Source organism: Brachyhypopomus gauderio, chromosome 7 (genome assembly GCF_052324685.1).
Source record: "Brachyhypopomus gauderio isolate BG-103 chromosome 7, BGAUD_0.2, whole genome shotgun sequence".
NCBI classification, from domain to species: Eukaryota; Metazoa; Chordata; class Actinopteri; order Gymnotiformes; family Hypopomidae; genus Brachyhypopomus; species Brachyhypopomus gauderio.
In genome coordinates this window covers 8,894,905-8,919,274 of record NC_135217.1, presented here as the reverse complement: position 1 = coordinate 8,919,274, position 24,370 = coordinate 8,894,905, and the positions used below count along the sequence as shown (strand labels likewise).

The 24,370-nt window shown below is 45.4% G+C and overlaps 1 protein-coding gene and 1 pseudogene across 1 annotated transcript in view; one reads left to right on the top strand and one right to left on the bottom strand.

Annotated features, from left to right (window-relative positions):
- Positions 1-24,370, top strand: part of astn2 (astrotactin 2) — a 267,450-nt gene that overhangs the window by 11,402 nt on the left and 231,678 nt on the right.
- Positions 13,013-22,950, bottom strand: LOC143518729 (gamma-crystallin M2-like; annotated as a pseudogene).

The following is a 24,370-nucleotide window of genomic DNA, read 5'->3' as shown; positions in this document are numbered from 1 at the left end:
CTTCAATTTAGACTCCAGGATTTTAGTAACAGGCCTTTTTCTCTTCCTGTGGTGGAGATCACTGTCAAATGCAATAGCCCCAGGGCTTTGTGGATTCAAACATATCGCTATCCCGCATTCGGGTCTCGCAAGGCCTTCAAGATCCTGACTGAGCCGACCAGAAGCACTTTTGATGAAAGCCAGAGAAGATGCCCGTAAAATGTTGCTTAATCAAAGTCCAATGCAATAAATAAATAAACAAATAAATATAAATTGCCATATGCTAAAGTGAAACAAAAGTGAGTGAGACAGACATGCTTGTATCAGAAATTGTAAAAACTTTATTTGTTCGTTAGATGGTCTGAGGCCCCCTCGGGGTCATATTAAGATAGCAGTGATTTATAAAAGTGGCTCCATTTAGTGCCCGTGATTTATTCCTCAGGCTCTTCTTTGCTCCTGCTGCTTAACAAAGCCCCATGTGACTGTAATGGATTAGCTCCTAAGCTACAGCCACAGCCCAAAAAACGAAATCATTCTTGGACCTGTTGAGAAAGAGCAGTGCCGAAATGTCGTGTCCGTGTATTCTGTTACTGTTACACTTGGACAGGAGCTCGCGAATCAGTTATAAATCCTCCCATTTTCTTAGTGTAGAGTGACGTCTGCAAAAATTGACTTTTTGTTAAAAGTCCTACTTAAGAACTTAAGAACTACTTAAGTTGTACAGTCTGCAAAGGCCCAAGTCAAAGGCCATCATGAAAACTGGTAGCTTTGTGTGTGAATTCCTGTGTGATGTCACCTCCACACCTGCTGGGGGCGCTCCTGAGTCACACCTCCAGCCGCCAGCTGTCTGTTCCACCTGACGGAGACGGCAGCACGTGGGAAACGCCATGCTTGACGGCGTCGGGTGATTGGCTTTTAACAAGCTGGTCTCCTCGCGGCGGGCTTCTGTTCCGGATGAGGACTGGTGATGGCTGGCCATAGCAGGCAATGCAGAGGCCAGAGGAGAGGACTGTCTCACATGGTGGACTAATGACGCCCTGTTAACACACACTGGCCGTGTATGGCTATTAGGCTTGTTGCCAGTCATGGTACCTCTCCCTGTTCTGTGCTGACTACGCCAACGGCGCCACGTCCACCCTTCACTTCAGGTACCGATGCACCGAGTGCAGCCATTGGTTGTCCTATGCTCCTTCCTGATTGGTGACGTAGGCCTTGATGCAACAATGGAGTCCAAAATATTGTACCAATGTTACCTACAGTGATGAGTTCAGCGGAGTGCTCTATGCCACTGAAATGGTATTGGGATCAGAGCATTTGAAATGCGAACCAGATCTACTGTGTGGTCTCTGTGTGGTCTCTGTGTGGTCTCTGCCTACCAGTAGCTGTTATATTCACAGGGTCTGGGAGAGTTGTGGCAGTGGGGATTTTCTGAATCGCAGCTACCATGAATTGTATTTAACTCCAGCAGCGTTTAGCAGTCTAGCTACCATGCTGTACTTTACAAATCCCAAATCAAAACGATGAGTTGCCATTCTGATCAACCATATGCTAGGCAGCGTCCGAGTTTCATCTCCATCTCCATCTTTCATCTCATCAGCTGCTAAATAAATCATAATAAAACTAGTCAATGCAGCCATCAACAGCGGTGGTGTATAAAGTCCTCTTCTGACAAAGTGAGTCCTCTTTGACCTCCTGTAGACTTTGTCCCAGGGAAGGTAGTGCTTACAGCAATTTAATGCAGCCAAACTAAGAAATGAATACATGAATTGATAAACAAACAAATGAATTCAAATGTAAAGCAGACTGTACTTTCTTAAAAAATCTTTAAGGTTTTTAAGTGTCTGGCTGTGCAATGCACAACTGATACTACCAGCTTTCTTACAGAGCCCAAACCAAAGGTGCAGTTGTTTCTGTCCTTAGTCCATTACCCATAATACTACTCCATCTGATTTGCATACAAATGACCTGATCTAGGTCATTCTAGGTCATGCTAGATTGCCGTGGTTATATCTTGCCCTGCACATTGTCAAATACACTCCAGAGCCTTTCTTGTCTGTGGCATCAAAGGCGTGAAGCATTCCGGAAGCTTCCGTCACAGGCTGTAGGAATTAGGATGGTGTTGTCCCTGCCAACTCTGTGTGTTCAGGGCCTTTGTGTGTGTTCAGGGTCTCTGTATGTTCACATGCTGCCCAGCTCCGCTGCTTTGCCACGTCTGATGTGAGCGGCACTTTGAAGGTGACCTCACCGCTGCGGTAACTCATGTAGCTGTGGTACAGCCGTGCAAGATGAATGGCAGGAGCTTAACCCAGGGGCCACGTTCACCATGCGTTCACTTCCCACACCCTTCTGCTGTGGTTCGCCTTGGTGACACGGTGTCACTTTCAACTCCTCTTGCTCCAGGTGAAGAAGAGCTACTCAGATCTTCACCTGGATAATGGCTTTTGGATGGGGGTTCAAAGGGAAGTACGTGTGACCGACTGCTAAGCCCTGATGAGCGGATTAATATCGGCTCCTCCTTCTGGCCAGTGTATCCTAAAGAAAAGTCCATGTCAGTTTTCTACCTTGTTCTCCCTCTCTTTCATGTGCTTATAACTGACAGTGCAGTGGTGTTTTTTTATATTTATTTGCATTAAGTCCTTATGATTATTGTCTTGGTGCTAATGCTGTGTAAGGACTTGGAAAAAATCGTGCTCTTGCCTTTGAATAGAAATGAGCATTTGCAAAGTAAGACAAAACAAAAAAGCCACGAAGAGGAAAAAGAAATCGAACTTTAATTCGGTGCTCACTGATCACTGAAGCCACTTGGGTTGAGCTTTGCTGTGAGCATAGTAACTGTGGTCAAACGTACTTTTATTGGACCACATATGTGTTTGTCTCGTGTGTGTGTGTGTGTGTGTGTGTGTGTGTGTGTGTGTGTGTTTGCATGCTTGAGTTTGCACATGTATGCTTTATTACAGTATATGGATATAGCTTTGGACTGTGTTCATGTCCAATATTGTCGTGATACAAGTCTAGTATTATTTTGCATGTTTGAAAGGGACCTTTTTTGAATGGTCTGTAAGAAAATGACCTCCTTCACTATGGTGAGAACAACATGATTAACCAAACCCACCCTCACACACACACACACACACACACACACACACGTTCACAAACACATATCCCCTCATAGCATTTTTTCCAGTCGGTCTTCCAGTCATATCCTATTATCAGTCCAATGCACACACTGCCTCAGTCACATTTTATCTTTCCCACTCTGTCTCTGCTTTGCTGTATCTTACATGCGCGCGCACACACACACACACACATCATCCCCCCCACCCCCCCCACACACACACACATTCTACTGTACCTCATCCCTCATCAGTATGCACGGTAGACACTCCCTCCTCAAGGCAGTGCCGTCGAGAGTGTCAGGGAACCACTATTTTGTCTTGCATGGGCTTAGCTTTGATCCCCCTGCAATTATCCCCCACCTCGCTCCTCCGTCGTGTGTAACGCGGGGCTTCAGGAGGCCAGGGGTGTGTGGAGCGGCCAAGACCCGTGTCACGGCCCGCCATGCTAACGCACTCCTCGGGATCTACTGCCATTCTTAATTGTTTTGCGGAGGTTAACAGCACAGGTGGGCTTGTGGGTTTACACACTCTAAAGCTCATACATATTTAGCAAGTGTGTCCCTCTCAAAGGCCCTGTTTGTCTCTGGGCCTGGCGGGACACAGCCAGTGAGGGGTGCCTTGTTCCAGAGAAATTCTTGATATTTGTCGTTGATTTAGAGCTTCTGTCAGACGGAGCAGTCGAAATATCCGGTAATAATTACATTTGAGATAAACACTGAATATTCACTCGATAAATAAAAGACAGGAAGATGATGTACTAAAACAGTCTGGTCTTAAATAAAGCTTTAAAAAAGAGAAATCAAATAAAAGGCAAAGGTGGCATTTGCAAGCAGAATGATCTCATCTCCCGTGGATTCCTGACGCATGCCTTGCTTAGTGCAGGTAAGATTGAAACCCAACAGGCTGGTAAAAGATCAGCTTTTTTCCAGCCATTTGTCTTTATTCAGTCTGCCACCGGTGATGATGCTGCCACTGATAATCACGCTCACGTCACTTTGAACTATTGTCCCCAAGCTGTGAGCGTCTGTGATTTTTGATAGTTGTGATTAACGCGTTTGCCTGTGCCCATGCGTGTACCACAGGGACACCTCGGTGAGGGGGCTGGACTTTTAGCTGTGGGTGCTGTGGTTCGGACCACATATTTGTGTGCGTGGCCGGTGATGAATGAAACGGAGCATTCAGGGTGTAGCAGTGAATGCAGCAGAGAATGAAACACGGATGCGCGGATTGCGTGGACCACACACACACACACACACACACACACACACACACACACATGCACACGTACATCAAGAATTTGTACAGATGTGAAATCCTGGTATAAATCATCGCAAATGGTCCCATAACCCCTCACCTCCTTGCACTCTCCTGATTTGAGTCTGGTGATCTTTGTATATTGGACCGCTGGTGGGTGTGGGCAGGACACTAATGTCCTTCTGAAGTGCTTTAGCCATTGTTGTAATTCCTTTTTCAAAACCTGTTCTGTGCTTGCACAATCAGTTGCTCTCCTCAGCCTCTCCACACCCACGTGAAGCTCATCAAACCACACTGACTGGTTCAGCCAAAGTACACCGCAGTATTTAATGAGATCTCACTCATGAGAACCACACCTCCATAGCTCATCCGAACACACTAATTGGTTCATCGTTAAAAAAATGGTCATCTAATTGGTGAAGGCAAGTTTAGGACTGCATGGGAAAAGCTTCAGAGATTTAGCACATTTTTAAAGTAGTCCGAATAAACACCAGCTTTGTTTTAGATCTTGACAGTAGACACTGATAAAGCCCATATATATGCTTGAGCAGTGTTTCGCCTTCTGGAGTGTTAAACATTAAGTGGTTTCTGACTCAGGCATGAAGGCTCCTCCCCTAGACGGAGGGACTATTAATTCGCCTGCACTTTTTGTCGTGATTATTGTTGAATTTATCCTAGATGTGATCATGCGTGAACCTTCATCGCACAGAGCCTAAATGCTGTGGATTTGATGTGTTGCACAGAGCACGTTTCTGTTCTCCACTCGTGCAGGTAGACTCTTTTGACCCCAGTCTTAATCTTTTGCAACGAGTCTACCAGCTTCCACACTGCATTCCAATGTGATTTGCATCTTCGCAGATATCCTGATTTAGGAATTCAGAGGGGAGAACAAGTTCAGAATAGTTCTTCATGAAATGCATGCTGGGTTAAAAAATACATATTGCACTTAAGGTTAGTGTGAAGGGTATAATAAGGGAGTTTGGTCCTAATAATAAATGACTGGTCAGGAAATGAACTTTAAAATTCTGTCCCGCTATTTTATTATCACTGCTTAGAGACTCGTCTTCTCAAAAAGATAAAACCACGACGATGTATATACTTGATTTAAAGTTCAAACTACATTCAAAATAGTTTCACTAATTTACTGTTGGGACTGTTCAAAACTTATTATGCAATTGTGGGGCCCAATGATCTAGAATACAGAACTGGATGGTTCCAATGGGAAGGCCCATTCAGGCCCATTCAGAAGTGGCCAGTCTGCCATATTGGTTTGCCCAATGCCAATGTTTCTTATGGGAGATGTTACACTGCACCGGCTTTCTGTGCAATATACAGCAAAACATTACCTAGAATTATTTTGGATCATTCTTCTTCTTCTTCTTCTTAAATATTTTATATATATATATATATATATATATATATATATATATATATATATATATATATATATATATATATATATATAATGTTTTCCAGACCCCTGGGGATTTGAGGGTGTGGTGCACTATTTCTGCTGTTCGCAGGACTGCGTTTTTCTGAACTGAGATTGTTGAGCTGTTGTCATTCCTGGGATCTGCTGGAGCACCTGCTCCTGCGTGTGTTCACAGCCACAGGTGCCCCTATCACCACTGGGCCAACCTGCGGATTAACCGTACAAATCTCTGTGTCTTCTTTCAGTTTCTTAGCTGAAGAGACACGCTTGTGATACCCATCAGACAGTACCGAGCAATGCAAGGGGAGTGCAGTATATTGATAAACACAGCGAGGACCTACACACACTTCCCCAAAATGTCCAACATTTCATGCTAAACTTGGATGTTTCCTGGACTAGTGTCACCCTGAGTCTGACTTGTGTTCAGAAGAAACATGTAGAATGCTTATTTCTCATAAAACACGGACACCCAATGTTTTCATCTCAGAAAGTGTGCATGAAAGTTTTAGTAACCTAGATGCAGAACATAAATCACTGTGAGCATCCATTTTAACTAGTTAATGAAGGTAATACTTTGTTACTGCTTTAAAGAGTAAAGATAGGGCAGGGGAAAGAGTGAGGAAGAGATGGAGAGAGATGGAGAGAGCACATAAGAAAGAGAAAGCGTGGGATAGAGAGAGACACAAAATCAGGGAACCATGTTGGGTTATTTCTTTGGTGCTGGCCAAAAGACTGCAGGCAGTGTATTTTGATAACATTTATTTTCTGAAGATAAACACACTTTTGTCAGCTGTCTTCTCTTAACAGATTTTTATTTTACATTATGCTACATATGACCTAAAAATAAGGGTTACTAAGCAATAAGACTGTAGCCAGCTGGTGGAATCAAGTGGGTCACTGATTAAATGATAATGTCTAATCATGGTGAACTATCAGGAGTGGTGGCTTGATTCTGAGCATACTCTCCTATGAAGGTTGTTCCTTAAGTCCTTATTGAGAATCAGAGAGCACAATTCAGTGGGAATATCTGCATACAAAATCAAATGTGGATGTACAAATGAGGTTCAAATCTGTTTAATTTGGTTATCTGTTTAGTTTTGGTTTTGATGTCCATGTATTACATGACAACTTGCTGGCTTTAGCATTTCGCATCTTAGCAGTAATGATACATAACTGTACACAGCGCTAACTCAGACTTGTATCTGAGATGTACACTGGGTCAGTTCTTAGCTGTCATGAAGCAACTTGTGTTAATTTGTGGATGTTTTAGCCAGGACAAGTCTCTAATTTTTTCAGGTTACTGATTGCTTGAGTCCATAGGAAGTTCCATAGATTAAAAAACATTGGTGACCTCATGGCTTTTAAGTAATAAGATCAAGACCCTTTACAAATATTTTTAGGGTATTGATTTTTGTGACAGCAATGATATGTATAAAGGAAGGTGAGGAGAAACGGAGTTGGATTTTCTAATCCCCTTTGCCAATAATGTGTGGACAAGAATTGTTAACAGAATGACAAACAGAGTTATGGAGGGAGTGAGGATTAAGAAGGATTTGAAATGGAGCCTGAATATTCTGGTCTAATGAAGGAACAATCCTGTTGAGACCTCCAGTTAGTTCAGGATTGTTAATGCCAGAAGCCACATTGAATAAAATAATTTTATTTTCACTTTGCCCTCTGTGTTTGTTTTTTTGTAAGAATAGAATTCATGGTGCTTTTCGCATTCACCTTATTCAGCTCATGAAAGGCTCGTTAAAATAATTGATAAGGTACATAAAACCAAAAACAACACTAAACTCTGAACTTCCGAGTCCTTCCAGGGCTAGAGTTTGACAGGTCCACTTTATAAATTACAAACAATTTGAAATGAACGGTGTATAAAATCAATTAAAAAACAACATGTATAAATAAATAAGGTCTACCTGCTGGCTCAGGTGGGGAAATCAATTTCTTTTTGTTTCAACTTATCTATGGCCGTTCATTACCACACTGCCTCTCTTGTGGTCATGTTCTGAAGGATTTTGTGTTTGCAGGCTTAAAGTTTTAATGGAATTTGCAGTAATATGTAATAATTTTTTTAATCTCCATTGCAGAGGACGATTTCCAAATATTATAAAATCTTTTAATCATTTTGCCAAGCGAAGGAAATCTTTGCCAATCGCATTTTTGGCACACGCAAGAATGTTAACGTTCCGCTTTGAGTATGTTTCATCGAGTTTGCCATCAGTGCCTATTTTGCCCAAAATAGTTTCTCCATTTTGTCTTGAGCCAGCGTTCTCTAACATTGCGAAGAAAGGCAAAAAGACTTGTGGGCGGAGCAGATGTGTCCGTGGGTGCTGTTGTGATGGGGTTGCTTCTGGGAGTCAGCACCACTATCCCCTTGTGTTTACTTATGGGAAGCAGGACATGCAAAGTAATCTCTTTCTGCTGATCATGTTTGTCCTGCTACCAGATGCTTCAGGAGCACTACGCCTCTTGGATGGGCCCATCAGCTTAATTCACCAGTTCTTTATCACATACCCTTAAAAACCTCACAACACAATCTGCTTAGTAGTATGAAGGTCTTAATTATTAGTAATTAATCGTTTTTTAAGACTCCAAAAGTATTACACAGTCTATCCATAGGTGAAAAAAAATGCTAATATTCAACTTGATGCAACGCCATTGTGGATACTTAATAAGAGGGTGGCTAAAAGCCTTCTGTTTCCTGTCTGTTCCGGCTCATGTGATGGGAAGAGAGGAGGTCAGACTCGCTATTCTCAGACGTAATCTGGTTGCAGGATATGGGATTTGATCCTCGAGTTCTGCACGCCACTTGGGCCGCTTGCTCAGATCCTCCCGTCGGTTTGAACGTAGGAGGGAGAGGTAGGGAGGGAATTAGCAGAAGCCCGTTATTAAACATTTATAATGATATTGCTGTGGTCATCGCCACAGCTGACATGCTTCTTATCGCTGGGTGTTGACAGGAAGGGGGTTTAGGTGTCTTGTGGATGATGAATGGTTTGGCTTGATTTCCTCTTCTGGGACTCTTGCTTGCTTTTGCAAAAAAAAAAAAATCTTTGCTCTGATTAAAGTCTGGGAGATCAGAGTGGCAGAGCGGTGTGAACCACAGCTGTATTTGGCTATTTCTGCCATTTGGCATCTTTGTTGTATGACGGGCCGATGTTCATAACTCACTGTCCTTGAGGTGTTTGTTTATTTTTGCATATATTACATATTTATTTCCTATTACAATGTAAAGCTAGAGATAAAATCTTCAGGCTCTATGGCTGAAAAATAATTACTGTAATTTTTACATTTTTCTTTCTCTTGCCTTCTGGGGCCCACTCTAGGGGCAGAGTGGACAGAGGCTCTTTCCCTTTTTGCCTGTCGGGGCCCACTCTAGGGGCTGAGTGGACAGATTCTCATCTCCATTCTGCCTATATGCCACCATGTACCTCTATCATTATGTCTCATCCGCTGGCCTGCTAAGTGCTGCGTGCAGGAGGGACTCTGTACAGCCACTCTGGCTATTACAAGCCAGAAATTCACCACCGTGCACATCTTTCCCTCCATACTCCACATGTACACTCGCAAATAAAGCATTGACAAACTTCCTGGTTGCTTTTTGTACCTGTGGTGTATATTTTGGTGGGTGCAATTTTCTTCTGGGGAAGGTTATTGCTAGGTTGGGGCGAAAGTGTGTTGAGCACACTGCCGATTATGGGTCCCTTCTGCTGTGAGTATGAGAAACCAAGTGTCGTTTCTGTCTTGCCTTTAATGTTTTCCAGTCACTGCTACTGTTTTGTTCTGCAATAATGCACCTACAATATACAGCACCTACAATAACATGAAATCTCTCTCAAGCTCTATTTCATTCTTGCACACGCTCACGTGTACACACACATGCGTACGTGTGCGCACGCACACACACACACACACACACACACACACACACACACACACACACACACACACACACACACCAGCCATACAGACTCTTAAAACCTACACGAGCACATACTGCAGTGACATAATAGACTTGCCTGGGGGATATGTGGTCAAGCGTTCACGTATTGATTTCTGTCATAAGGACACCAGAGATTTATAGCACGCTGGATCAATGGCTGCACTGTGGACGGGTGGCATGTGGGGGAAACACTTGCAGTCCTTCACGCTCCGCAGAGCACCTCCATAGATTAGTTTTTTTCTGTTAAAGAAAACGCACAAAACAACTGCATGCCTTTTAAATCTAAGGACACTGCATATTTGCTTAAACTCAATATATGTGTAGGGTGAGTAAAATATGTGAAGGGTGAAATAAAATAAAAATGTGTGCTGTGAATTAGTCATTGTTCATTATGAATTAAATGTGTATTGAACCACTATTGTGTAGAGTTAATTAAAGTAACATTAAATCTTGGAAATCATGGCTTATTGAAGCCTTTTGATTTTGTGTTCCAACAGTATAGCTGGATTGCTTAATAATGTCCTACATAGATTGCATGCAAAATATTTGTGAAAGCATAACACTGACTTTGACTGTGTGTGTGTTTGTGTGGGGCTGTGTATAGATGTGTGTGTGTATGCCTGCCTCTTTCTGTGTATAGATATGTGTATGTATGTCTGTCTCTCTGTGTATGCTTGTTAATATTTGCCAACTTAACTGAAGAGGGCACGATAATTGCCACTGCTCTCTCTCTCTCTCTCTCTCTCTCTCTCTCTCTCTCTCTCTCTCTCTCTCTCTCTCTCTCTCTCTCTCCCTTTATAACTAATCCAAGCTCTCCTAGTGCTTCGGCTGGTTTTCTTCACATCAGAGTGTTCTCTCCTTCTCTTGGCTTGCCTCACGTCAAGGCAGTGATGACGCGGCACGAGCCCTCTGAAGCTCTGACGTTGTGTCACTCACTGATGGAGGGGCGGGGTTTGTAGCCTGATTGCAGGCTAGCATCGCAGCTCCATTGTGTGGGGTGTAGTTCTGTAAATTCAGCTCTCGGTTTTCCACAGATGGTTTAACAAACTCTTAAAATGTGTCGAGTATGTGTGTATATGTATATGTTTTTGTATATGTGTATATACATATACATATATATACTTCATCTGTTAATACAAGGAGATGGTTACAGTGTGCCACACACATGCCTACACACACACACACACACACACACACACACACGCGTACACAATCCCACGGTCCTCATCACTACATAATTGATTATACACATCACCTGGTTTAGGTTTTCTCCCAAGCTCCAGCCGTGGCCGCCGTGTACCAGACCACAGTCCCCGCGCTGCGCTCTGCCGTGTTCAAGGCCGTCACTAACGCACTTGCTTTGCGCATATTCGCTGCTCTTCTATTGCTGGTTGTTCAGAGTCATTCTGCTGCCTTGTCTGCTTGTTGCTTTCCTGTGTTTGTTGCTCGATGGTGAATAAAGACCATCGAACAAGCCCCTCGCCTCTCGCCCCCTCCCCACCACCGGTACCATTTTTATTTAAGTTTGGACCGGCCTGGCTGCATACACTCACCTGCAACTTCATTAAATTTTGCTACGGCTGACAGCATTGTGCTCCGAGTTGACTGGTTGTACTGGGTTAACCCTCAATCTTACACGAATGACCCGGGTTTGACCCAAGAGCAGCATAAGGGCAGTATGATATTAGTTCATATATACATTTACACATTTTTCAGGCATTATTTATTCTGTTCACACCAACTCCATGTAAAGAGTCCAATCTGATGACCACATTTACTCATATTTACATATTTACTACTCTTCTAGTCAAACATATTGAGTTTTATGTGCATTAACATGCTTACACATTACCATTACATAACGCTATCTAAACAACTGAGCTTCATGGGAGTTCAGGGTAACACTGGATCTACTACCATAAATCAAACCAATTAGTTTCACATAACAATCGGTTCGATATTATGAGATAATGTTCGTGTTATTGAAAACAACAGAAATGTAGAATAAAAATGGACCGGCTAAATGTGACCGAACATGGGGATAGAGAGTGGAAGGATTGAGGGAGAGAGGGCAGGACCATGCGAGAGAGAGAGAGAGAGAGAGAGAGAGAGAGAGAGAGAGAGAGATTTCAAGAGAGATTTCCAAAGCCAGCTCCTGCGTCCTCTGTCCTCCAAACCTGCCCCAGCACCAAGGCCCCAGGCTCGGACCTCTCTTGTTTAGTAGCAGGGTGTGCAGCCTCTCCCCGAACATAACTGCATCATGTTATTACCCCTCCACATGGCCTCCCACAGCCACAGGGACGCCACGCCGGACATGACATTGATTTACAGTCCTAAATAACCATTGATTGTTTGTGCTGTGGTGGCACTGACGTAACCGCTGTGACTCGACCACCCTGATCTCTGTGATCCCCCAGATCCCCCAGCAGTGGCGTATGTGAACAACACTTCACAGCAGAGTTTGGCCCACGGCCGAAGTGTTGACTGACTGTTCCCTCGCTTCAGCGCTGACTCTGAGTTTGTATTTGCAGCTTCTTTAATTCAGCACTAACTTATATCTACGGTTCCTCTGATGCACACGCACAGTCTGTGCTGGCTGCCCTCCAGCTCATCATCACTGGATAGTTTCTCGTCACAGGACTCTTCCTGGCTGGATATTTGTGGGTGGCAGACTACCTTGAACCCAGCAGTGACACAGACTTGGAAAAACTCCAGCACCACTGCTGTTCAGGATACGTTCACTCCAGCGTCGCACACCTTACCGAGCCGTGGTCTGTCATTCAAACGATAGCCAGTCAGCAGTGTCCCTGTGGTCAGGAACTGACCCGTTAAAAACAGGGGTGAGGGGCCGTTGCACCACACGAACTGTAACCCTTAAAAGAATCTAGAAAACAGAGCTAGCCAATAAAGTGTTCCTGTATGCGGGCTGAGTGTGGCAAGGTCAAAAGGTCGCCGTGCCATTGAGCAGGACCGGGGATATAGACACCGGACTCGCAGGGCTAAACATGTTAGGAAATTACACCGTAACATCTAGCACATTCTGCCATGAAGAAATGATGCAGTCAACAGCAGGGAAACAGGTCTCATTAAGAAAAATGGGGAAATGAGGCTAGTACACACTGTACAGATGAATGAAGGATCTATATTTAGTCCACTGGCAAGAAAATCAGCAACGTTCCCCTATACAACCTCTCTAATTTATACACCATGTGATTTCTAAACTTTAAGCAGAGTTTGTGTAGATTTTTGATTTCTCAGTGTTTAAAGTGGTTTTTAAAAGTTTTAATACCTTAAATCTTTGATACGCCTCATACTCATGAACCTCATGCCGCCCCTTTTCCTGAAGTTCCTGTAGTCTCCAGGCCAGAAGTAGCTCATCGCGCCCCTGAAGTGGGGATGCTCGTACATCAGCCAGTGGCTCTCCATCACATGGCAGGAGGTGCAGCCACTGGACCAGTGGTGGCGCTCTGTGATGGAGTCACAGTCATCCACCATCTCCATCATCTGGCCCATGAAGTTCTCCCTCTCATAGATCCTCATTCTGTAGGTTCCTCTGTACTGTTCTGGGGGGAAAGTTGACAGCGTTCTTTGTGGAGAAATCCCTCTTGAGTTTTAGTAGATATGGGGAATGCTTGTGTGTTGGGGATTGAATAAACACAGGGATCAATCTGCAGGACTCCATCCTGTCACTCATTCCCCACACGCTCATGTAGTCACGTACTCGCCCCTCCTGACAAAGTTCTGGTTCCCCATGAAGTTGGGTCGGTCGTAGACCATCCAGCAGCCGCTCTCCACCCTGCAGGAGCGGCAGCAGCTCAGGAAGAGGGACACGTCCTTACAGTCAGTGGTCCACACATAGGAGCTTCACATGAAGTTCCTGTCCTCGTAGAACATGATCTGTATGAGAGGAGTGAACTGAACATGTAAAATCACTGGTGAACAGGGATTTGCTTCCTGCAAACAAAAAAAAAAACTTGTTTATTACGTATTTTTGTGCAATGAATCTAAATGTGTTTTCAGAATTCCTCCAATAGCTTTTTTTTGGTTCCACTATACCCATATGTCATTATATATAGTATGGAACATCAGTACCAAAGAAACAAGATCTGCTCAGTGCTAGCAGACTGCTGCTGGACACTGGAGAGGGATGTTCCTGCAGACACTTATTGGCAAAACTAATACATTACACCGTTTTATAATTCTGTCCATATCTTCAATTTGTATTTTGTCCTTATTTTAAGTCTATGATCTACACAGTAAAAAAAAAAAACACCATATGTGATAGAAAAATAAAAGGTACCACAAGGTCCTCTTAGTCCCGTACTGCACTATGTCTTTGATGTGTGCCCATCTTAGTCCCGTACTGCACTATGTCTTTGATGTGTGCCCATCTTAGTCCCGTACTGCACTATGTCTTTGATGTGTGCCCATCTTAGTCCCGTACTGCACTATGTCTTTGATGTGTGCCCATCTTAGTCCCGTACTGCACTATGTCCTTGATGTGTGCCCATCTTAGTCCCGTACTGCACTATGTCTTTGATGTTTGCCCATCTTAGTCCCGTACTGCACTATGTCTTTGATGTTTGCCCATCTTAGTCCCGTACTGCACTATGTCTTTGATGTGTGCCCATCTTAGTCCCGTACTGCACTATGTCTTTGATGTGTGCCCATCTTAGTCCCGTACTGCACTATGTCCTTGATGTGTGCCCATCTTAGTCCCGTACTGCACTATGTCTTTGATGTGTGCCCATCTTAGTCCCGTACTGCACTATGTCTTTGATGTGTGCCCATTTTAGTCCCGTACTGCACTATGTCTTTGATGTGTGCCCATCTTAGTCCCGTACTGCACTATGTCTTTGATGTGTGCCCATCTTAGTCCCGTACTGCACCAAGTCTTTGATGTGTGCCCATCTTAGTCCCGTACTGCACTATGTCTTTGATGTGTGCCCATCTTAGTCCCGTACTGCACTATGTCCTTGATGTGTGCCCATCTTAGTCCCGTACTGCACTATGTCTTTGATGTGTGCCCATCTTAGTCCCGTACTGCACCAAGTCTTTGATGTGTGCCCATCTTAGTCCCGTACTGCACCAAGTCTTTGATGTGTGCCCATCTTAGTCCCGTACTGCACCAAGTCTTTGATGTGTGCCCATCTTAGTCCCGTACTGCACTATGTCTTTGATGTGTGCCCATTTTAGTCCCGTACTGCACTATGTCTTTGATGTGTGCCCATCTTAGTCCCGTACTGCACTATGTCTTTGATGTGTGCCCATCTTAGTCCCGTACTGCACCAAGTCTTTGATGTGTGCCCATCTTAGTCCCGTACTGCACCAAGTCTTTGATGTGTGCCCATGGTCGTTTTGGCTGCTGTGTTAAGTTAAAGCTTTTTCCACCTGAGTGGCTGGTGCTCCACTGTTTAACCCCTGCATTAACACCTGATCAAATCCCCCAAAAAGCACGTCCTATTGTCCAAAACCCTGACCATGCAGAGTGCTGTATAATCCCACAGAGTGCTGTATAATCCCACAGAGTGCTGTATAATCCCACAGAGTGCTTTTATCTAAGTCCCATGTGATTCCAGAAGGGCACAGAATGGATCCTATAGTCCCAACAATGCAGTCTGTGTGTCTGTGTATTGTGTGAGCCTTTATATTTCATTATTCCTCTTGTATTGTGGTGTTGCTGTTTGGTAAATGTGGATGGTATTTTCCTGTTCTCCATTTACACCTTTATTGATTCTTTGCCAGCTGGTTGAATCAGAAACAGACATTTCACACCTGTGCTGGAAAAGACAATGAACATGGAGCTGTTGTACTTTCATTTAGCATTCGAATGTCATATATTAGAATATGTGACAAATCATGCTTGAATACATTGTGTTTATTGTATGGACTAGAGGCTGGACTATTTCACATGCTGGACTAATTCACACACTGGACTAATTCACCTAGCAGACTATTTCACCTACTGGACTATTTCATGCTGGATTAATTCATATGTGTGCATATTTCACACACTGGACCATTTGCTACACCAAACTATTTTCTAATTCACTTAAGATGTATCTCGGACGTGTAGATGTGGGCACACTATTACTCAATTCTTGTGCAAAAATTAACCAATGTCTAATTTAAATCATATTTTATGCAAATATTAAAACAATCTACATATCTACATATTCGTGCAAATATTATAACATCTACATATCTAATTTTATATGGTTTTTGCATTTGAGATAAGTTATTCATTACAAACTGGATTAAAAGTTTGCATTTTGGCTTTTAGTTGCTGATCTAATTTGTTTTCCTTCTTTGATAAGACAAAACTAATATTTCTGCAGTCTCATATTGTTGACAAACACCTTTCATCTTGCAGGTTGGCTAGTGACTCAGATCCACAATCTCAGTTTGTGTTGACAGCTGAGTTTTACGATTAGGCTCGCTGTGACGAATCTATTCATCCGAAACATGGAAGCGGAATCAGGGGAATCCCAAACTGAAGCTTTTCTGAGAGATCAGGTTCTGTCCTCTTATCTGGGATGTAATGCATAGTTTCATGTGATTATTGTCTGCATTTTTATTATTCTGTTATCAAAGGGACCTGATAAGACTGATACCATCATTTTAATGAACAGCAGAAAAGATTATTTCCCTTGCTATCCAGTTTAAGTACCAATGATGTTCAGAGACGCTAAGATGTATAATAATGGGAAAAACTGGAGAGTGTGTGGTGGTGATGGGGGGGGGGTGTAATAAGAGAGAAGGCCATAGAAATCCAGAAGGATTTAATCCCCTTTGAAGGAACATCTGTACTAAATCACTCATGTTTCTCTAACTGAAGCTTAAAGGTCTTGTTTTAATTTAGAATTTTTGCAGTTCTCACAACCATCAGCTTATAAATTCGACAGTTCATGTAAATGCAGATTGGGGTTCATTTGCTTTATGAGTCTCATTTGCATACATACACTGGTGATAGATTGTTTACAGCAATCAGAAAATAAAATCTCTTTATTTCTTATCTGTTGACACAAACAGCTGTAATTACACCACTGTAAACAGTATTCAGCCAGAAGTGAGGCTGTGCCCTGTGGAGTTCTACTATCAGTGCTGCCTGTTTGTCTATCTTGTTAAATGTTAAAACATTTGTCTGAAGCATAAACTGAATGAGTCATTTTTATATGTATTCCTTTTTTTCTAAGTGGTAGTTTTGTGCCTAATGGTCATATATATGAGCAGTTCAAGTGGCTAGAAGTCTTATGTAATTGATGTGTGCCAACCTTTCCTGCTCTCTAACTGTGTGATACAGCTCAAATTCTCATGGATTCTGCATTTACACCTCCCCTATTGTAAATGGACATAGACAGGCAGACTGACAGTCAGACAGAAAATCTCCTGTAAGGCATATGTATGAAAGCCTGTAGCGATTATTTACAGCATCAGTGTACTGAAGTTTACTATGCGACAAGATAACATAATACACATTGTCAGAACATTCTAGAACAGCTGAGTTTACCAGGAAGAATAGTCTGGCCCCTTCTGATTCTCTGAGGTCTTGGGGAATAGACTTCACATTTGAGTTAGAACTTCTTTGAATTAGTGCTGCTTCCGTACCATAACTGGGCAGAGCAGGAAGCCTGCACTAAGAAGAAGACTTGGAGACGTCCATCTTCAGTGCTGGATCTTGGGTACGGGGTGGTGGAGCAAGTCTCTGGGGAAGGGTGGGGTCACCATGAGCCCCCCCGGGCCTGAGCCTGCCCATGCCAGGGGCGCTGTGGCTCTGCTAGTGGCAGAAAGTTTGTGCCCACATTTGAAACTATAGATATGAGGCACAGGACATGTGAGGACATGCCTTCTTAGTTTTCGAGCCAGCTTTGTGTGGAGTAACTGGGATGACTTCAGATTGAGCATCTAGCTTGGAATCACAACAGCAGCACGGAGTGTCATCGCAGAAAGATATGAATCTGCAGCTCATTGGTACAAGACCGATTCCATGTAACACCCAGTAGGCAATGTTGACAACATAGTGGGTTTAAGAAAGAGATCTTGACTTTCTGTGCTGTAAGCCTAAAGCCTGTACAATCAACTCGGTTAATGCTGTAGACAGAAATAGATTTTGTTACATGGTACCATATGTCTTTTGTTATTGCCATTGTGCAAAATATGAAGATGACATTTCGAGGTGTAGACATACATCATATAGAGATATAGAAATGTTACTAGTCTAAATGTTGAAGGAGCCATTTTGGTCATTTCATCAAAAGTCAGAAGACAAAATGGAGATGTCAGTAAAACTAAGTGGCTTTGTGATTATACAAGATTGCTTTTGATCAATCATCTGGTTTTACCTGTTATAAGAGCCCGCATTAGTTGGGAATCCACTTTCTTCTCAATTACTGTGACTTTGTCTGAATATTTACCCATCAGAAAGAATGCTCTGTGTCGTGCGCATCATTTATTTCTTCATTAGACAGCTGTTGCTTAGGAGAGGTTGAGGAGACTGGCTGTAATTAAACAAGCTTTTTGCAGACTGGGCAACATCTGCCCATTGGCTCCCCTCCCTCCCTGTGGTCCATCATAACACTGACGAGCGTAAAATTTCAACTCCGCTTTGCTAAAATGTTCTACTTCTGTAGGTGTGATTCAATGGCTAGAGGTTACAAATTGAGGAGGGACTCATTAGTCTGGTGCTGGTTTTCCCCCCATGGATTTGTGTGCCACTCTGTCTGACAAGTCATACGCACCAGCTCTGCTGATCGCCAAAAAAAAAAAAAAAAGAGTGCCTACTCGGCATCTAGTATGTGACTTCAGAAGGAAAGCATGCTTGAAGCCTCGCTCCACTTTTCAGCACCACAGACAGCTCCCTGAGTCATTGAGGCATGAGGGCTGGAAGGAAGACTGTGTGTCAGCACTTCAGCACCGGACAGCTCCTCTCTAACCCAGTCAGCCTTTCCTACACAAAGACCAAAATCGTTTGCCACAGTGCATACAAATGCCCATACAGCAAAACGTATTTTACGCATGTGGATGCAGCTGATTATTGTATTTAACAATAGGGGAGACAATTAAATTCTTGTGGCAGACAATCAGTAACAATGAGCTCATTCTCTACGCCAACTCTATTATGGAATCAAGCACAGCAGTAAGCTAATGGCAAATGCTTCTTGAAATAAGATTAGTCCCTGAATTCAGAGAATGAGGTACCATTCACAATAGTCAAATGTGTATGTGTGTGTGTATGGGTAAGCCTATTGCTACACCAAAATCTGGCACCAAATGCTGGCGGCATATTTGAGGATCACAATGACAATGAAGAAAGAATCCTTTTGTCTAAGGCCCTTTCCCATTTTTCATTTGTACCCCTAACCCTACTGCTTTTGAGTGTCCTCATACCCGTTGGAACTGAGTGTCGAGGACCAGTGGTTAAAAGTCTTCTCATATTAAATGGGACAACAATTCAAGAACTTGTTACATCAGTAGTCATCAGTGGCTTTTACTTAACAGAACTGCTGGGTTTTAGCCAGACATTTGTAATATGCTGTCAGCTTGTGGCCATCTCTCTTATGAGGCCTTACACCTCCTTTTGTGATTGTCTGAAGTTGTTGTTCACAACCTGTTTAATGCATCAATTGGTCTCCAAATAAAACCAAACAACGCATTAGCAGGCTACTAGCAGTGTAGTAATGGTGTACTCGTTGTGTTGTAGTGGTGTTTTAGCGGTATTCTACTGGTGTACTTATTGTCTTGTAGTGGTGATTTAGTGGTGTTGTCATGCAGCCTAGCAATGTGGACTCCACTACCCAGAATCCCACCACCCAACTCCACAGGTCCTCCTCCCCTCATTATTAAACCTCACCTGTTCCCGAGTACCACTCACACATATATACCCGCACTGGTTCTGTGGCTCCTTGCAAAGTATTGCCAAATTCTAGTAAGCAAATCGAGCGGTCTCCTTTTATTTTTGTGTTTTTGTCTCATGGTGTTTTTGACCTTGCCTGCCTGTTTACTCTTTTGGAACTTCACCTCGGATTTGGTTGTGTGGATTGTGGATTTGACTCTGGACTATATTTTTGATCTTGTGCTTGGATCAGAGCCGGCCCTGACCAATGTGGTGCCCTAGGCGAGATTTTGGTTGGTGCCCCCTGTATCATCAATCATCGGGTTGATTGTGTCACTATTAAAGAAACAAATAAAAAGCAAATGACTTAAATATTACCATATAACAAGCAATAAATATAAAGGTGTTGCACAAAAAATATTTAAAAACTATTTTACATAACGTAGTGCAGAGAACAACTTTTAAATATTAATGTAACGTTTGCGACGGGCAGGCATGACGCAAATGCAGAGTTCTTTGTAGATTTTAATGAAAAGGGAATACAAACACGATAAGGACACGGAAGACAGAGGGAGCTAAGCAAACTAACGGGGAGAGAGCATGAACTAAACGGGAACGTTAAACAACTGGGAACAAGCATACGTATGAACACACAACTAACAAACTGTAAACACATAAGCAACAATGAATACCGGGGTAACTAGACACAAGAAACGCTAAAGCACAACAGTAGGGTAACCCAAACAGACAGCAAGATAAAATCATATAAGAAATACCAACGAGGGAACATACACTCAGAACACAGGCGTTAGACACAGGGAACAACTAACAAACAGACAGGGAGCGAAGTCAAAGGGAGAACATGGATAGCGGGAGGAACAGGTCTTTGGAAGAAACGAAATATAGAAGGAGCGAGGGATTACCGTGCAGGGAATGACCGACACCGGGGTAAAACACGAGGGGGTTTTTATACACGGAAACACGACGGTGGAACAAGACTCAGGTGTACGAGACTGACGACGGGGGCGTGACAGACAGAGGGAGGAACGAATGGGAGCGGGGAGCTAGGCGGGACCAGGGAGGAGGGAGGGGCTGGACGTGACATAACCCCCCCTCAAGGCGTGCAACTCCGGGGCACGCCAACCAGGGAGGACCGGACAGACGTTGGGGACAGAGACACCACGGCACAGAGGAAAACGAGAGGACGAGGCCGGGGCGGGGACAACAGACACGGGGCAGGACGGACACGATGGCTTGGGCACCGAACGCACGGGAGGACCAGGACAAGGAACGGGGCCAGACGAGACAGGACAGGGGGTCGACACAGGGGGCGAGACCAAGGGGGCCGGACAAGGCGTGGTCAAGGGTACAGGACTGGACACTCGGGAAGGCTGGGACACAGAGGCAAACAGACGGAGGACGACGGAGACAGGGACGGGAACAAAGTGGGTGACTACCTGGGGAACAGAGACTGGCACAGGGACATGGAGGACACCACCAAGGACGGACACAGGGACAGGCACGCGGACGCGGACAGACACGCACATAGGAACGGGGACCAACAGGAAGCCAGGGAGGGGACAGGGCAAAAAAGGGAACACAGGTGAGTGTAAAACAGGGTTAACAGGAGGGACAGTGTCCGGACAGTTCAGCAAGAAACCAGCTCCAGGCCCACAGGCGGGCGAGGCAGTCTCTGTGGGGGCTGGCGTGGGCTGAGGAGGGTACTGGGGAGCCGGCGGAGCTGGAGGAGTTCCCAGGGGAGCCAGGGAAGGGTCCAGGGGTACCGGCAGGTCCGGCTGAGGAACAGCGGAGGCCGGCGGAGGGGCCGCAGGGACCGGTCGACAGGCAGCGGGAACAGGTGGGGCCCGCTGACGGGCAGCGGGAGCAGGCGGGGGCCGCTGGCGGGCAGCGGGAGCAGGCGGGGGCCGCTGGCGGGCAGCGGGAGCAGGCGGGGGCCGTTGGCGGGCAGCGGAGACAGGCGGGGCCCGCTGGCGGGCAGCGGAGACAGGCGGAGCCCGCTGGCGGGGAACGGGAACAGGCGGAGCCCGCTGGCGGGGAATGGGAACAGGCGGAGCCCGCCGGCGGGGAGCGGGAACAGGCGGAGCCCGCCGGCGGGGAGCGGGAACAGGCGGCGTCGCCGTGAAGACGTCATCGGAGGGCGAGGTCGCCGTGCAGTCGTCATCGGAGGCCGTATCCACCGAGGCGACGTCATCAGAGGGTGTGTCCACCGAGGCGACGTCATCGGAGGGCGTGTCCACCGAGGCGACATCATCGGAGGGCGTGTCCACCGAGGCGACGTCATCGGAGGGCGTGCCCACCGAGGCGACGTCATCGGGGGGCGTGGCGGCCGGAGCGACGTCATCGGGGGGCGTGTCCACCGGGCCGACGTCATCGGGGGGCGTGTCCACCGGGCCGACGTCATCGGGGGGCGTGTCCACCGGGCCGACGTCATCGGGGGGCGTGACCACCGGGCCGACGTCATCGGGGGGCGTGTCCACCGGGCCGACGTCATCGGGGGGCGTGTCCACCGGGCCGACGTCATCGGGGGGCGTGTCCACCGGGCCGACGTCATCGGCGGGCGTGACCGCCGGGCCGACGTCATCGGCGGGCGTGGCGGCCGGGCCGACGTCATCGGGGGGCGTGTCCACCGGGCCGACGTCATCGGGGGGCGTGTCCACCGGGCCGACGTCATCGGGGGGCGTGGCGGCCGGAGCGACGTCATCGGGGGGCGTGGCGGCCGGGCCGACGTCATTGGGGGGCGTGGCGGCCGGGCCGACGTCATCGGGGGGCGTGTCCACCACACTGACGTCATCCCGGGTCCGAGCTGGCCACTCCTGCGGTGAGTGGCCACTGCGTCCCCCCAAAATTTTCTTGGGGGGCCTTCGGGGAGTGGCTTCCGGGATGCGGTCATCGTAGGCTGGGACGGCGTCGTCGTGAGGCCGGGCTGCAGTGCTGGTGTCGTCGAGGGGTGTGGAGGTCTCGATCCCACTGCTGATCAACAGGTCCGCAGGCACTCCCCGTCGACACTGAGGAGCAGACTCAAATACACCTCCACCAAACCTTTCACATAATGTCCGGCTAAACCCTTCCACAGTCCATGCATCGGTAACCCGGTGCGCAAGGACAATGTTGGCCCACTCTAAGGCTTTCCCCTTCAACAACGACCGCATAAATATGACCTGTATGTCTCCAGGTGGCTTAGGTATCGTGAGGAATCGTAAGTAACCCTCACATTGGAGGAGAAAGCTCCTGACCAACCCTTTCTCACCATCGTACACCTCAGGGACTAGATAGAGAGAGGGTAGTGCCACAGGTTTCCCATCAGCGTCTTTACCGAGCATGGCTTGGATGGAATCCAACTGCTCGTTGAAAGCATCCCTGTCAAACGGTTGCGTTGACATAATTAACGTGTTGTTGCTCTGCTGCGTCGCGTTAAACTGGTCGGTCATTCTGTAACGTTTGCGACGGGCAGGCATGACGCAAATGCAGAGTTCTTTGTAGATTTTAATGAAAAGGGAATACAAACACGATAAGGACACGGAAGACAGAGGGAGCTAAGCAAACTAACGGGGAGAGAGCATGAACTAAACGGGAACGTTAAACAACTGGGAACAAGCATACGTATGAACACACAACTAACAAACTGTAAACACATAAGCAACAATGAATACCGGGGTAACTAGACACAAGAAACGCTAAAGCACAACAGTAGGGTAACCCAAACAGACAGCAAGATAAAATCATATAAGAAATACCAACGAGGGAACATACACTCAGAACACAGGCGTTAGACACAGGGAACAACTAACAAACAGACAGGGAGCGAAGTCAAAGGGAGAACATGGATAGCGGGAGGAACAGGTCTTTGGAAGAAACGAGATATAGAAGGAGCGAGGGATTACCGTGCAGGGAATGACCGACACCGGGGTAAAACACGAGGGGGTTTTTATACACGGAAACACGACGGTGGAACAAGACTCAGGTGTACGAGACTGACGACGGGGGCGTGACAGACAGAGGGAGGAACGAATGGGAGCGGGGAGCTAGGCGGGACCAGGGAGGAGGGAGGGGCTGGACGTGACAATTAATAATAAATAAAAAAAATAAATTAAAAACAACAACTACCACCAGTGCAAATCGGGGCAATTTGCCTACTGCAACATTATTATTTAAAAAGTGCATCCGCAATGAAGGAGCATATGTGTGTTTTAGTATATATTTATTTTAAGCTAAGCTAATCATAGCACCTACTATTGGGCAGTATGATGACAGTGGTGGTTTTCACTAAGATCTTACAGAGGGGAAAAAGCCACAATGACGATGTGTTAGTTGTGAGTCAAGCGAGCTGGTTTCAAAGAAAAACACAACAGCTACAGATTGGCAACATTTTGGATTTGTTTCAAATAAAAATGAGAGACCATTGGAGCACGCCCCCACGATTCTAATTCGATAATATGATTGGTTGATAAAACTGCCAATCTATAATAAAAGCTCTCAATGTAAAAGGGCCTTTCTCTCTTTTACCTAGAAACAACAGTGTGAAATATTCTGATTGGTTGATTTTCACCGCTGAGGTTTTTTTCAAGCACAAGTACGAAAAGTGGATTTGAAAGCCGATTTATAGGAAAAATACAAATTATTGGTAAAGCATTATTAACATATACTACATATAATAGATAAAGCATCCTTTTTAAGATCAATTAACCTTCAGAGAAAGCGTTGAAGTCCCTGACGGTTCGCCAATGGTATAGTGTTAATTCACCACATATTACCATTATATTACCTGTTTTTGCCGCCTTTCCTCCTCC